The 13,081-nt window shown below is 36.0% G+C and overlaps 1 protein-coding gene across 4 annotated transcripts in view; it reads right to left on the reverse strand.

Moving 5' to 3' along the window:
- LOC124947029 (probable ATP-dependent RNA helicase DDX31) overlaps positions 1–13,081 on the reverse strand; it is a 44,161-nt gene that overhangs the window by 494 nt on the left and 30,586 nt on the right. For all 4 annotated transcript variants that reach the window (XR_007100274.1, XR_007100279.1, XR_007100276.1 and 1 more), the window contains one exon: positions 816–909. The gene's annotated coding sequence lies outside the window, so the exon portion shown is untranslated. The remainder of the gene's footprint in view (positions 1–815; positions 910–13,081) is intronic.

Below are 13,081 nucleotides of genomic sequence, written 5' to 3' on the forward strand. Positions count from 1 at the left end.
AAATATTTATTAGGGTAGATATACATATGGATCCTTATGTAACTCGAAACACCTTGTAAAAAGTAAAAAGAAAAAAAATAAAACAAAGATTTTAAGAGCAAAATAAAAAATTAAATATAATGTTAAGAATCGCTGAACTGAAAGCAGGAGCAGCTGGACTTAAGTGAAATTAATTGGTTCCGATAAGTTAATATGAGGAAAGAGAGAGAAACAGAAAACGAGAGAGAGAGAGAAACAGAAAACGAGAGAGAGAGAGAGAGATAGAGAGAGAGAGAGAGAGAGAGAGAGAGAGAGAGAGAGAAACAGAAAACGAGAGAGAGAGAGAGAGAGAGAGAGAGAAACAGAAAACGAGAGAGAGAGAGAGAGATAGAGAGAGAGAGAGAGAGAGAGAGAGAGAGAGAGAGAGAGAGTTATCGAAGATCGTGAGCCATAAGAAGACGAGCAATATAGAGGAGATGGCGAGGGTCCATCGCGTACCAATGATTTTACGTGCGTGTGCGTTCGCATAAGCGCAGGGCTCGCCTCCAGCATGATCTTCCGCATAAAAGACTGGCTTTGGAGGTCGCCTTTATGATGCAAAGAAGGCATGCATTAACAGCCGACAATGCTTCCCTCCTTTCTTCTTCTTCTCTTTCTCTTTCTTTTTATTATCTGTCTATATCTTTTTTCTCTCATTCTCTCTCTCTCTCTCTCTCTCTCTCTCTCTCTCTCTTTATCTTATTCTCCACCCTCTTTCTTGAGTTTCTTTTCCACTGGTAACAGGCTCGTTAGAGTAATAACCCTAATTACAGATCGTTCGAGTACACGGTTCTCACCTTTTCGAATGCTTCGAACAAGCCCGTCGTCTCGCCATAGTCAAACACTTCGTCTCATCTTCCAACCTCCATATTCGCTTCCTTCTTTGAATGACTGCACTCATCAAGTGGACGAGAATTGAAAGTTAGCGTTAACTTGCATTCGGTGCAAAACAAAGTTAAGTAAGATATATAGAGTAAATGGATTATTTATATACGTTTTCCAATGTCAATTTGTCATCGTAATCCCTATTGCGATAAAAGATTCGTTTTTCATAACTATAAGCCAAATACGATATTTATTTTTATAAATTTTTAATCCAAATAAGAAAACTTTTTCATATCTATAAAAATAATATCTCGATTCTAAAAAGTATTGATAATTAAAAGAATATATATTTTTTAAAAATATTATTATTATTATTATTGCGAAGAGTTTTACATTACTTTTATTATTATTATTATTATTATTACTATTAAAGAATTATTATTTTCTTTAAGAAACAAAATCTCATCCAAACGATCGAAAGTCCTCTTTCGTGGTTTACTTGGGGAGACATAATGGTAACGAGAGGTAAAGTGGTGATGTTCGTTCACTAAGGAGGACGTGCCGCTGGCAAGATGCGCAAACAATTCGCCTTAAATCCAATTAAGTCGAGCTCGAGCCGGCCGGCGGTCGCAACAATAACACTTTGCCCTTTACAATGCGGTGGCGCGGTTGCTTAATACTGCGTGCGCCACGCCCCCGCACAGTTCCCCTACTTCGGTTGCTGCCGGTGCCCTTTTGTTTCGCGGTTCATTTGTCTCTCCTTCCACTGCACCTTCTCTTTCTCTCTTTCACTCATTCTCTCTAGCAATACTTGGTTCAGCCCACAGTTTCGATGGGGTCCTTCGACCGTAGCCGCCACTACTATATACATACATACAGCTTCTCCTCACTAGTAGCCTTCGAGAGAAAAGCCCATAAAACGATAAATTAAACAGCACTGTGTAAGAAGTACCGAAAAAGTCATCGTTCATGCTGCGATACGCATTAACGGGAAAAATGTCACTCCTTTTTTTTATTTTTTTATTTATATTTAAAAGTGCATTTTCCACGAAAGCCATGAAATATCGAATAATTTCTTAGAAAATAAATATTATCTGACGAAAGTTTAGAATTCTTTTTATTAGAAAAGAAAGTTTAGATCGCATGCGATAAATATTACAATACCCGTGTATATTCGTGCGATTATTTTTCTTTATTTTCTTTCTATTTATTTATTTTCCTTTCTACGAACACGATCGTTCGTAATCGTTCGATTTCTCATGTCTGCCCTTCATATAATGATCCAACGATCTATCGGCATTTAATTTCCGAGGTCAGGACAGGTCTCCCTTCCCTAAAAAAAAGGAAAGAAAAAAAGGCAAGAAAAAAAAACAAGAAGAAAAAATATAGAAAAAGGATAGAAGGGTAGAAAAAGAGAAATATTCAAACGATCCATTACTGGCAATAAGAAAGATATCCACTCAAAGAAATTCCACAGCGAGATGCAATAGTCTATAATTGGTCAAGATCGCGATCAAGCGAGTTTTCACGATCATCTTATTTGTTCCTTAGTTCGATAATCGTTCGATCGTCGCGAGAAGCTCCTCTCATCGAGTCAAACGCGATGTGTAATTCTCTCCCTCTCTCTCTCTCTCTCTCTCTCTCTCTCTCTCTCTCTCTCTCTCTCTCTCCTTTCAACCTTCTCCATTCTTTTTATTTTTATCCTCGGTAATGACGGAATGATCCAAAGCATTTCATTTTTGGTTTCGTAGTCCCGTTTTCGATGCGGGGGAGGAATCTCTACGCCTCGAATAGGGCGAGTCCGTTGAAATGACAGTAATATCGTGCTCTTGTGCACCACAGCCTGATTATAGCCCACTTCCTGCCGCGTAAACAACGGTCTCGGGACAGCCTCTTTAATGGCCTTCACTCACTCCCTCTCCCCCTCCCTCCCACCCCTCTTTCCATCCCTCCCTCTCTCTCTCTAACGAAGTACCTTGGGGTGGTATGGGGTAAATTGCACTCTTTTGACTCATCCATCCCCGATTTCGTCGTTTCTTGAGAACCGTTTCTTCTTTTCTTTCTTTCTTTCTTTCTTTCTTTCTTTCTTTCTTTCTTTTCTTTTCTTTTCTTTTTTTTTCTTTTCTTTTCTTTTTACTTTTTTTTTTTTATTGTTTCCTATTTCTTTTTCTTCTTAATTTTAAAAGACGATTTAGATATATTGCAATAAAAGAATTATACGCGATCCATGCAACGTGTAACTATGTAATTATTGAATTCCAAGTGAAAACTTTCACGGAAGTAGATATGATAGTTACATTTGGAATCTTGCACGACAGCTGTGACGAGACTGTATGTTGCAATTTCAAAGTCCAATTACGCACCGAGAGGGAGACTGCGGTGGTCGTGTCGTGCACAACCCACCAGAGTATATATCCCGCGAGAGTAGCAAGGAGCTTAAAGGTGGAACCAAGGCTAATGAATTGTGTTTCATTTCAGTTGCTCCGAAACATGTAATTTCGCGACTTGAGCCGATTTAATTAGGCAAAGACATCTGTAAGCAGTGACTCTCAAATTTGTTTCCCTTTGAAATATGAAAATTCTTTGACACAAAGAAATTATTTCATTTAACATACAAATATTTCCGATAAAATCGTTATCGTTTCATTTAATCATACGTTGATGAAATATATTTGTAATACTACATGTTTATTCCCCACGAATATTTTTTCTGTTCTCTTATAATTTTCTAATAATTTCCTTCGCAAAAAAAAAAAAAAAAAAAAAAAAAATAAAAAGTAACTATAATCTTTCTATCTATTAACTCCAAACGAACACAATTTCATATCTTATCATCTATCGTATTGCTGTGCGCTTAAAGATATATGTGCATGGAAACAAATGAAAACATTATTAACTATATATTGATGTCAGATATACTATCGAACATAAAGAAAATATTAAAAAGATCGTTGTACCATTGTATTGCAGTAAGAAGTACTAAGAACACGTTGACGCGAGTTAAGTATTATGAGTTCACGAGAATGTAAATCGAAAGTAGGCATAATAGTTTTCATAGGAGAACATTATCCCTATTATCCACTTTCCTTCTTACCAATTGCAAAATAATCGTTCTGCTCATTACTCATGGCCAACACTGTCTATGCAGTCATATTCATAAGAAGTTATCTCTTTTCCTTGATTCCAGGAATTTATTAAATTTCCTATTCGCAAACTTTATTGTACACACACACACACACACACACACACACACACACATCTATCTACCTATATACGTAGATAAATACATAGGAAAAACTTTTCTCTGTTCACGATAAAGACGATGTGAGGGTCATGCGTATCGATAAAAACAAATTATCGAATAGTCGAATTAACGACGCGTACGAAAGAGTTAAACGAGTATCAAAGAATTTATAAGTCTCATAGTGTAGTTCGTAAACGAAAAAATTCACTTTATGATGCGTCAAATCCGATAACGAATACCCGATTATACGAATTAACGATCCGTGAACCAACGAATCGGTTGAAACCCGTGAATGGATATTCGTTTATGGAACTGATTTACGATCTCAAAGTTAGAAAAATATCGATCATTCCATTCGCGCATCTCGTTCGTTCCGTTTTATGAGACTCGCGAGAACTATCAACCAATTTATAGGAGGAAAAAAAATAATAAAAAAAAAAAAAAAAAAAAAAAAAAAAAAATAAAGAAAGAAAAATATAAAAGGAAAAAACAGAAAAATAATGATAAAAATACAAATAATAAATTCGTGATAATTTTCATGAAAAGTAAAAGTGTCAAGTTGGTTAAAAATTCTAGAAAAGACCTTTCAGAGGATAGAGGCTAAGGGATTCGTACAAATTGAAAGTCGTCTAAAGTTGCTTGTGGTGTGCGGTAAAACTGTATGACGAATTGACGACCGTTAGCTGGACAAATGTTGGCTAGATCCTATGGCTATTGGAATCGAAAATTTGCAATCCTTTATTTAGTCAACAAGATAAAGGGACACCGGTTTCCTTCTTTTGTAACGACATCTTCCATTAGACCCTAAATTTCTTAAAGCAAATTCGCGGTTCTTCGTCCCTGGAGAATTTTTTCGATCTTTCAACGATTTGTAACGGCCAGAAACCGCATGAGAACAGTTTCTCTTTTTCTTTTTATCTTTATCTCTCTTTTCCTTCGCTCTCTCTCTCTCTCTCCCTTTTTTCTTAGTAGTCAAAGAAGCGGTATATTAGCACGTTTCTCTAAATTCCAAGAAAAAAAATTTTTCATGGAAATCCTCTTAGAAAGATCAACGAGTACTCTTCCGACTTGATTATCGAATACGTTGCTCGATACAAACTCATTTTAAAAATTGACATGGTTTTACGTTTGTAAGACGGTAAATTAAGTTAAGAAAAAATAAAAGAAGGTTTGATAAAGCAAAATGATAAAAATCAATGTTCTTATTTTTCTTTCTTTTTCTTGTCATTTCCTTTCGATAAATCCAAGCATGGTATGCTCGAGGTCGTTCTTATAATCCTAACAGAATCCTTTGGGTTCCGGTGTCCCGCGTTATGCTAATGCCCTAATCGTTTGGGACAGCTCGACACTTATCTTTCTTCTTGTAAATAGGCGAGGACGAGTGTGCCGGTTTCTCTTGTACCACCATTTCATGTTGTATATATACGTGTGCACTGGCAGGGATCACCAAAGTGATCATGCTTTTCTCGGATCGAGGCTCGTGTTACGGGATCTCCGTCCTTTCCAGTTCGTTCGAGCAGATTTCTTGCATGATCGCACCCGAATTCAGATTTAAACCAGACACGAGGACATCTTCCGCACCATCGATATATTTCTCCGTTGACAACCAAGTTAATGACGCTCGTTAAGTTCGTTTATGCCGGGTATTATCAGATCTCTTTGAAAGTAACGTCGAAATCTTTTGAAAAATCGTCTACAATCGATTTTAATTATTTTTTTTCAAATTATTATTATTTTTTTTCAAAGTATTATTATTTTTATTCAAAAAATAATTTAAATATATAATTTTTAATTAGAATTTTTAACTTAATAAATCATAAAGATTTATTTATTCGGAATGTTGAATGTAAACGTCACGTAATATTGTAATTCTTGCCCAAAGTTCGCCTAATAAAATCGATAAACGTTTTAAAGACAATGAAATCGCAAAGGTATGCGGGTCATCAAGGTGGAATTTCACGTACCATAGCAGAATCCTTTTTCCTTCGTGTAATTCAAGGATTTCATAATGCAGAAGGAGACACCACGTCATAGTGGAAGCCTCTTATGGAGTTCCTTGGGCTCATCCTTTCGGAAAGGATAGTGTGGACCTCCCACGTTGGAAATACGATATGTGAGACCCGGGTGACGATCCCGATCGCTAATTGACCGTGCCGGCCACGTCGATGATCTTTTAAAAACACCCGCCGTATCGTTGATCGCTACGAGAAACGTCGAGCATGGTATCTTCCTTATTGGATATTCTTTAGTAAAGATTCGAGCACGCGTGATATATTTCCATTTGATTTCGATCTTTTTGTTAACTTACTTCTTTTTCTTGTTTTTTTCTTTTTTTTTTCCAAAAATACTTCCACATAGATACAACAAAATAAGGATGAAAGAGATTGAACGTTTTCAAGGACATTATCGTGTTGCAACCAACATGGTAGCAGAATAGATTCAAGAAATACAAATTCCGGCGCAATCACGACGAATTACTCGACTGATTGGATCGTTTATGTTGATCCTTTGATCTCACTCTTCCCCCGCAGTTACGATGGCCCTTGAAATCGTGTAGGAATCCGTTAGGAGAGTTTATCATTGACTAAATAAGGTTGGAATAAAATAAGGATCTTTGGGCGTTCGCGGATCGGACTGCGGTCAGGAAGAATCAGGGAGCGAATTACCGATATGATTGCTACTGAAATATTCCAGCCGACAAAGCTCCAAGTGCTCGACTCGACTCGGAAACTACATGGGCGAGATCGTCCTAATGTTCGTTCAGCAAATCTTTTTACTGATTCTTCGTCATGTTAAAAACGATTTCTTTCTAAACGTCTTTACGAGGTTACTGTTTTCATCGACAAAAATATAAAATTTATAATGAAATGATAAAAAGAGGAGAATTTAGATGGATGATCGAAATCTAACATGTTTAAACTCGAGCTAACAAACTCTAACTTGTATATTTCTATAATCAAATAGGTATGCTCGTATTATCGAGCCTTCTTACGGCTTCGAAATAAACTAATACTTTGATTTTGAGCGGCTTCAGCATCGATCCGTTGAAAAGAGTCTACTAACAAATGTAGGAACCAGTTGTTACTAGGTATATATTTAAATATCTATGCATACTAAGGTATATTTATAAAATTAAGTTTTATTATTGTATGTTAAAATATAGACTAAGGTCTAAACAACATTGAACAATAAAAGAGTGACCTGAAATATGAAATTCTAGTTTAATCGCAACCATCGTCCTTGAATGTAACAACCCTTCGATAACATATTTCATTTCATCATCTTAGAAAATGATAAAGATCGTACAACTATGTGAGAATGATTTTCTACTCGTCATAGTTACATGTATGAATATATATTTATATGAATATATATATATATATATATATATATATATATATATATAGATTCTATATAGATATTGCATATGTATACTTATATGTACGTGTGTGTGTATGTTTATATATATATATATATATATATATATATATATATATATATATATATATATTATGTAGACTTGCCTTATTATCTCGTCGCGGAATAATCTCTCGCATTGTTGGCCGACTGTTAAATGAGAGCAAACGATTGTAGAACGTAGCCGCATCGGCTACGAAGCATAACTCTCTCGCGGTGAATTAACACGAGCATAAATTCCCATAGACACCTTCTTAATCGTCCTGTTCCTCTCTACACCTGCCTCCTTCAAGGGTACGCATTTGCATCGAGCTAGTTACGTACCGTATCGCTTGAGATACCACGGGGACGTAACCGACAATGCATTTATATCTACGCCAACGTAATCGTGCTTCTATGCGAGTAACCATAATCCAATTTAATTGCAAAATTACAAATTGATATCTTGTCATTTCTATAGAATCTCAGAGATAAAATTTTGTACCCTGTCAAGAACGGTTTATTTCGTTTTGACATTTACAGGATTCTACAAGACAAATATTTATATATTAGATAATCACATACGACACATTCTTTACGAGATAAATATTATATTGTAAATAATAAAAACAAGGATTATCTTATAAAAAAAAGATAAATAAATAAACGAATAGATAAATAAAATATACCGGATATATAAAAAAGGAATTACAAATAATATTTTATTTTTATTTGAGAATTCGATATTTATAGAAAATGGAGCAAGATAGAAAGAAAGAGAAAGAGAAAAAGAGAAAGAGTGAGAGAGAGAGAGAGAGAGAAAGAGAGAGAGAGAAAGGATTGAATTCAGGGCGAAGAAGACCAAGAGAAAATAGGAAGAAGGAAAGAAAGAAACAAAAAAAAAGAAAGAAAGGAAGAAAGAAAGAAAGAAGCCGCGAGCGAGAAATTAGCGCGGCTAGTCGCCAGAGTTTAAGCGCGGAAACCCCGTGGGCAGGAGAGCGGCGGAGGATTTCTCGTGGTGGGAGATGGATTCGCGGCAAAGTTGGTGCGGAACGATGGCAATTAATAGCAGGAGCTATAGGGTGCCTGCGGAAGTAAAAATAAAATGGCACGAAGCGTGCCCCTTTGGCGGCACTCCGCCGAGTCATTAAGCGCTTCGAGGGAAGGGGTGCATTGTATAATATCTCGGTGCGTTACCAACGAAGAACAAGAAAGACAGAGAGAGAAAGAGAGAGAGAGAGAGAGAGAGAGAGAGAGAGAGAGAGAGAGAAAGCTTTGCATGCGCTCACACGAACACGAAAGGTATCGCATTGTTAAATCATACTTAAGAAACGATTAAAATAATGAATTTTTTCAGAATTTCATCGATCGAATGTAACATTATTACAGGCGTTTGATAATTATTAAATGTATATATTTATTAAATTTTTAAAAACTATAATAGATAAAATCTCATTCGAAACTGATGAAAAATACGAAGTGAAATGAAAGATATAATAAATTTATTCGTCCTAATTAATGTAATGTTGTTTGGAATCATTGTAAAAATTAATTATTTCAATTTTTATTTTATAATAAGTAATAAAACAAAATTATACTTAAATTTCTTTTTCTTATTGTTATTTAAAATAATAGATTTTTATACTTATTGTAATGAAATTATGAAATTTCATCTATCATAACTTTAACATGACTTTTTTTAACCATATTTTTTAAAAATTAAATTAATTTATATTAATATAATTAAAATATTCATAGTCCAGAATTACGTTAACGTCGAGTAATTTTTAATAAACATTTATGATTCGTAAATAATTATATTTAAAAATTAATTTATACTTTTAATTCGAACTTTTAATAGTCCTATCATTTTTCTTACTCCCATAGAAAATTTTATTGTAACTTTGAATAATTTTTCAAACATGCTTCAAGATAGTACGTGTATACTGTAAGTAAGTACATACGTATATATAAGTATAGTAGATAGCTCTTATTTCTCTTAGAAAAATGATATACCTACCTACTATTTGTTCTCTTCTCGATAATGCCTCGGCAATATTTCGAAATTAGACTCGCGCTATCTAAGAGCAAGTAGGTATCTACTAGATATATCGAGTCGGTTCATCGATTGAGAAACGCCTCATAATTTTGCAGCTATAATGTACGTATAGCTACGTTAGACGTCGACTCGTATCGAGACACACTAGCTACGAATGAACAAACGATACCAACGAACGAATGGACGGACAGAGGACGGTATTAATCTAACGTGCGCGCGCGAGCACGCGCTAAAGAGTAAGTGAAAGAGAAAGAGAGAGAGAGAGAGAGAGAGAGAGAGAGAGAGAGAGAGAGAGCGAGAAAGAAAGAGAGGGAATTCGAGCGATAGCTCGTGATTAGCGAAGGGAACTTCGTTTAATGAAGGTAATTAAGTTTTTCTGCATTTCGAAGTCACCGCCATCTCTGTGCATGATGGATGCTTTGTCCGATATGTATGAAAGTGGTAGCATGAAAGGAAGGAGGCGGTCAAACCGATCAAGCGGACGAATGAAAAATTAGCCCTTTGAGAGAGAAAGAGAGAGAGAGAAAGAGAAAGAGAGAGAGAGAAAGAGAAAGAGAGAGAGAGAGAGAAGACGTTTTTGCGCCTCGAGTCGTAACACCACCGACGATTCCATCCCCCTCGAGCGAGACTTTATCCGCCACCTTAAATGTGCCACATGATGCGAATTCTCTTGATTAGAAAATAAAACAAAGAAAGAAAGAAGAAAAATGGAAAAAAAGTCACAAGCATAAACTCGTGATGATCGATGCTCCAAGAAATTGTAAAACGATTAAGATTCCAAAGAACGAACAGAGAAATCGAATTGGAATCGATCATTACGAGCATTAAGACGCTATAATATCGAAGTATAAGTCATCTAATGATCACTGATAGGCCAAGGACGTAACGACGAACTATAAGCAAACGTGTTGTTACAGAGACGGAGATACTCACACGATAAACTCCTCTCTTTCTCTTTTTCTCTCTTTCTTTTCTGTCTCTCTCTCTCTCTCTCTCTCTCTTTCTCTTTCTCTTTCTCTTTTAGTTTCTTCAAAGCCATAGCTATATGATTGCTGACGGAGCCTTCCTCGAACGGATTAAAACGATTACGGAGATTGAGAAACGAGATGGACGAAGAAGAAATAGTGGAGGAGAAAGAGGGTGGAAGTAAGAATTGTGAAAAAGGGGGAAGAGGAAGCCACGGAATTCTCATTCGACGCGATTACGTCATTAGTAGAAACGATTCTTAACAAGAGAAAGAGATAGATAGAGAGAGAGAGAGAGAGAGAGAGAGAGAGAGAGAGAGAGAGAGAGAGAGGGTGCGGGAAGAGAAAGAGAGAAATATGTATTGAAAATAATACACGTATACGAAACTGAAGAGTTTCACGAATTACCGATCGGTTTTGATACCAATATCGTTTCATGGTAAGAGAAGATGTCAGAGTTCGGTAAATTCTACCGTCGATATTATGTTTATTTCTATTTTCAGAGTAAGTATTATGACTACGTAAGTACGTGATGGTATGCCGTCCGCTATCATTTTATCAATCACGTAGAGGAGATAGAAGTCAATCCGTTGGAGTACACTAGAATACGTAGAAAATGTACATTAATTGAAATAACAACGAGAAAGAAAAAGAAAGAAAAAGAGAAAAGAGAGAGAGAAAGAGAGAGAGAGAGAGAGAGGGAGAGGGAGAGAGAAAGAGAGAGCTTGCAGGAGCAGTTTTAAAGAACTCGGCAATTTAAGTAATACCACCAAGCATGATGCATCCCCCATGATTCTATCCTCCGGTCTTTTCCTCTTTCTTTTCGTTTACCGTCGGAATGATCATCGTTATACCGCTGAAATGCGTTATTGAATTGTGCGGAGTATTATCGAGGCGATAGACGATTCACGCCGATACATGTATGAGTCGTAGTTTTTCAGTTGGAAGTAATAACGCATGACCACGAGAGAGATAAAGAAAGAAAGAGAGAGAGAAAGAGAGAAAGAGAGAAAGAAATGTGTACCTATGTATATGTATGATCGATACGTTATTAATTCTAAATATGAGATCTCAATCGCATCTTGCTAAGTTTTCCAAGGCGGTGCATAATATACGGACGGAGTATCTACGCTTATTAAATTTCCTATTAGCTTTCCTTTCGTGGGACGGTTGTCCTGTTAAGGCGGTGTTCTTGATACGGTCGATACTCAACTGCTAGCGTTGAAGCCTGATCCTGCTTGCAAGATCATAAAAATGGTATATTGCCGGATCGGCGGATTCATCGATGAGATAGATCCGACGGACCAAGGAAGGGACCGGTTAAAAGCGGAATGCGGTCTTGCCGCAAGAGGACTTTGTAACCGATCGGCCAATAGGCTCTCTCACTGGCTTGCGCAATATACCGATGAAGGAGACACGATATCGATGCACACCCCTTTGGTTTCAGCTTGTGTACACGATCCTGGCCACACACTGTGAACTTCAGACCACAGTAATTTAGCCGACGAGCCATTGTACCTTACAATTTCAAATCACAATTAACTTCTATGCGGACTTACAATTAGTATCTATCTATAAGTGTAGAATAACCGTAAGTTTTTCTTTATCTTGATCTTTTTAAATTAATTTAGAAATACGTAATTAAAAGAGATCTTAAAAATCCTTTTTATCAATCATACCGATTAATTTATAATATAAAATTTAATATTATGATATAAATTAACTAATATTTATCAAGAAATTATATATCATTTATGTTATATTAATACCGTCAACATATATATATATATATATATATATATATATATATATAAATATATATATATATATATGTTTTTATTATATATATCTGTGTTTACACCGTTTGAACACTCTGGTCACATCAGTTACACGACATCGTCTATCTCCCTTCCTTCTTCTTCCCCTTTGAATGTTCTCCATTTCGTATGGACTTGGCCACACGTTACGGGCTTCAAACCACAGAGCCTAACGTTCCCATATGTATCATATGTTATATTCTACCGCGCATCGACATATATATGCACGCGTGTCGATTCTCACGCATTTGTGCACGTAAGACGTCGCTTAAACTTTAAAAAGCTGGTACTGTAACGTTTATACCATTTATCACGATCGAGAGATATATTACAAAAACTATCAATCGTATACGATAATCGATAAATAATGTGAATAAATCAAAAGTTATGGTAAATGATCGACGATAATTAAATATTTTTGTTTCGATGGATCAATTTAGAATTAGATTTCAACGGTTAAATTTACGATAAAACCTTGTAAATTGAATTTTTTACGAGTAGAATTTTGTAAAGAAAATAAATAATATAGAACTTATAGGATAAGATAGACAGGAAATCGTGGCAAAGGCACACTAACTGCTACAGAACAGGCTGCGGTCTTTGCGGCGTTATATTCGTTTACCTTGCGTTAATCATGGCGTTTTATGGTAATTCAATATCGTCCTTCCCGAGCGTCCGCCCCACCCATTCTCGGTTCTGACTTTGCAATCGATCCTATCGCGTCGATACGAATCCCACTACCCCAAGAGAGAGAGAG

The sequence above is a fragment of the Vespa velutina genome, chromosome 2 (assembly GCF_912470025.1).
Source record: "Vespa velutina chromosome 2, iVesVel2.1, whole genome shotgun sequence".
In the NCBI taxonomy this organism is placed as follows: Eukaryota; Metazoa; Arthropoda; class Insecta; order Hymenoptera; family Vespidae; genus Vespa; species Vespa velutina.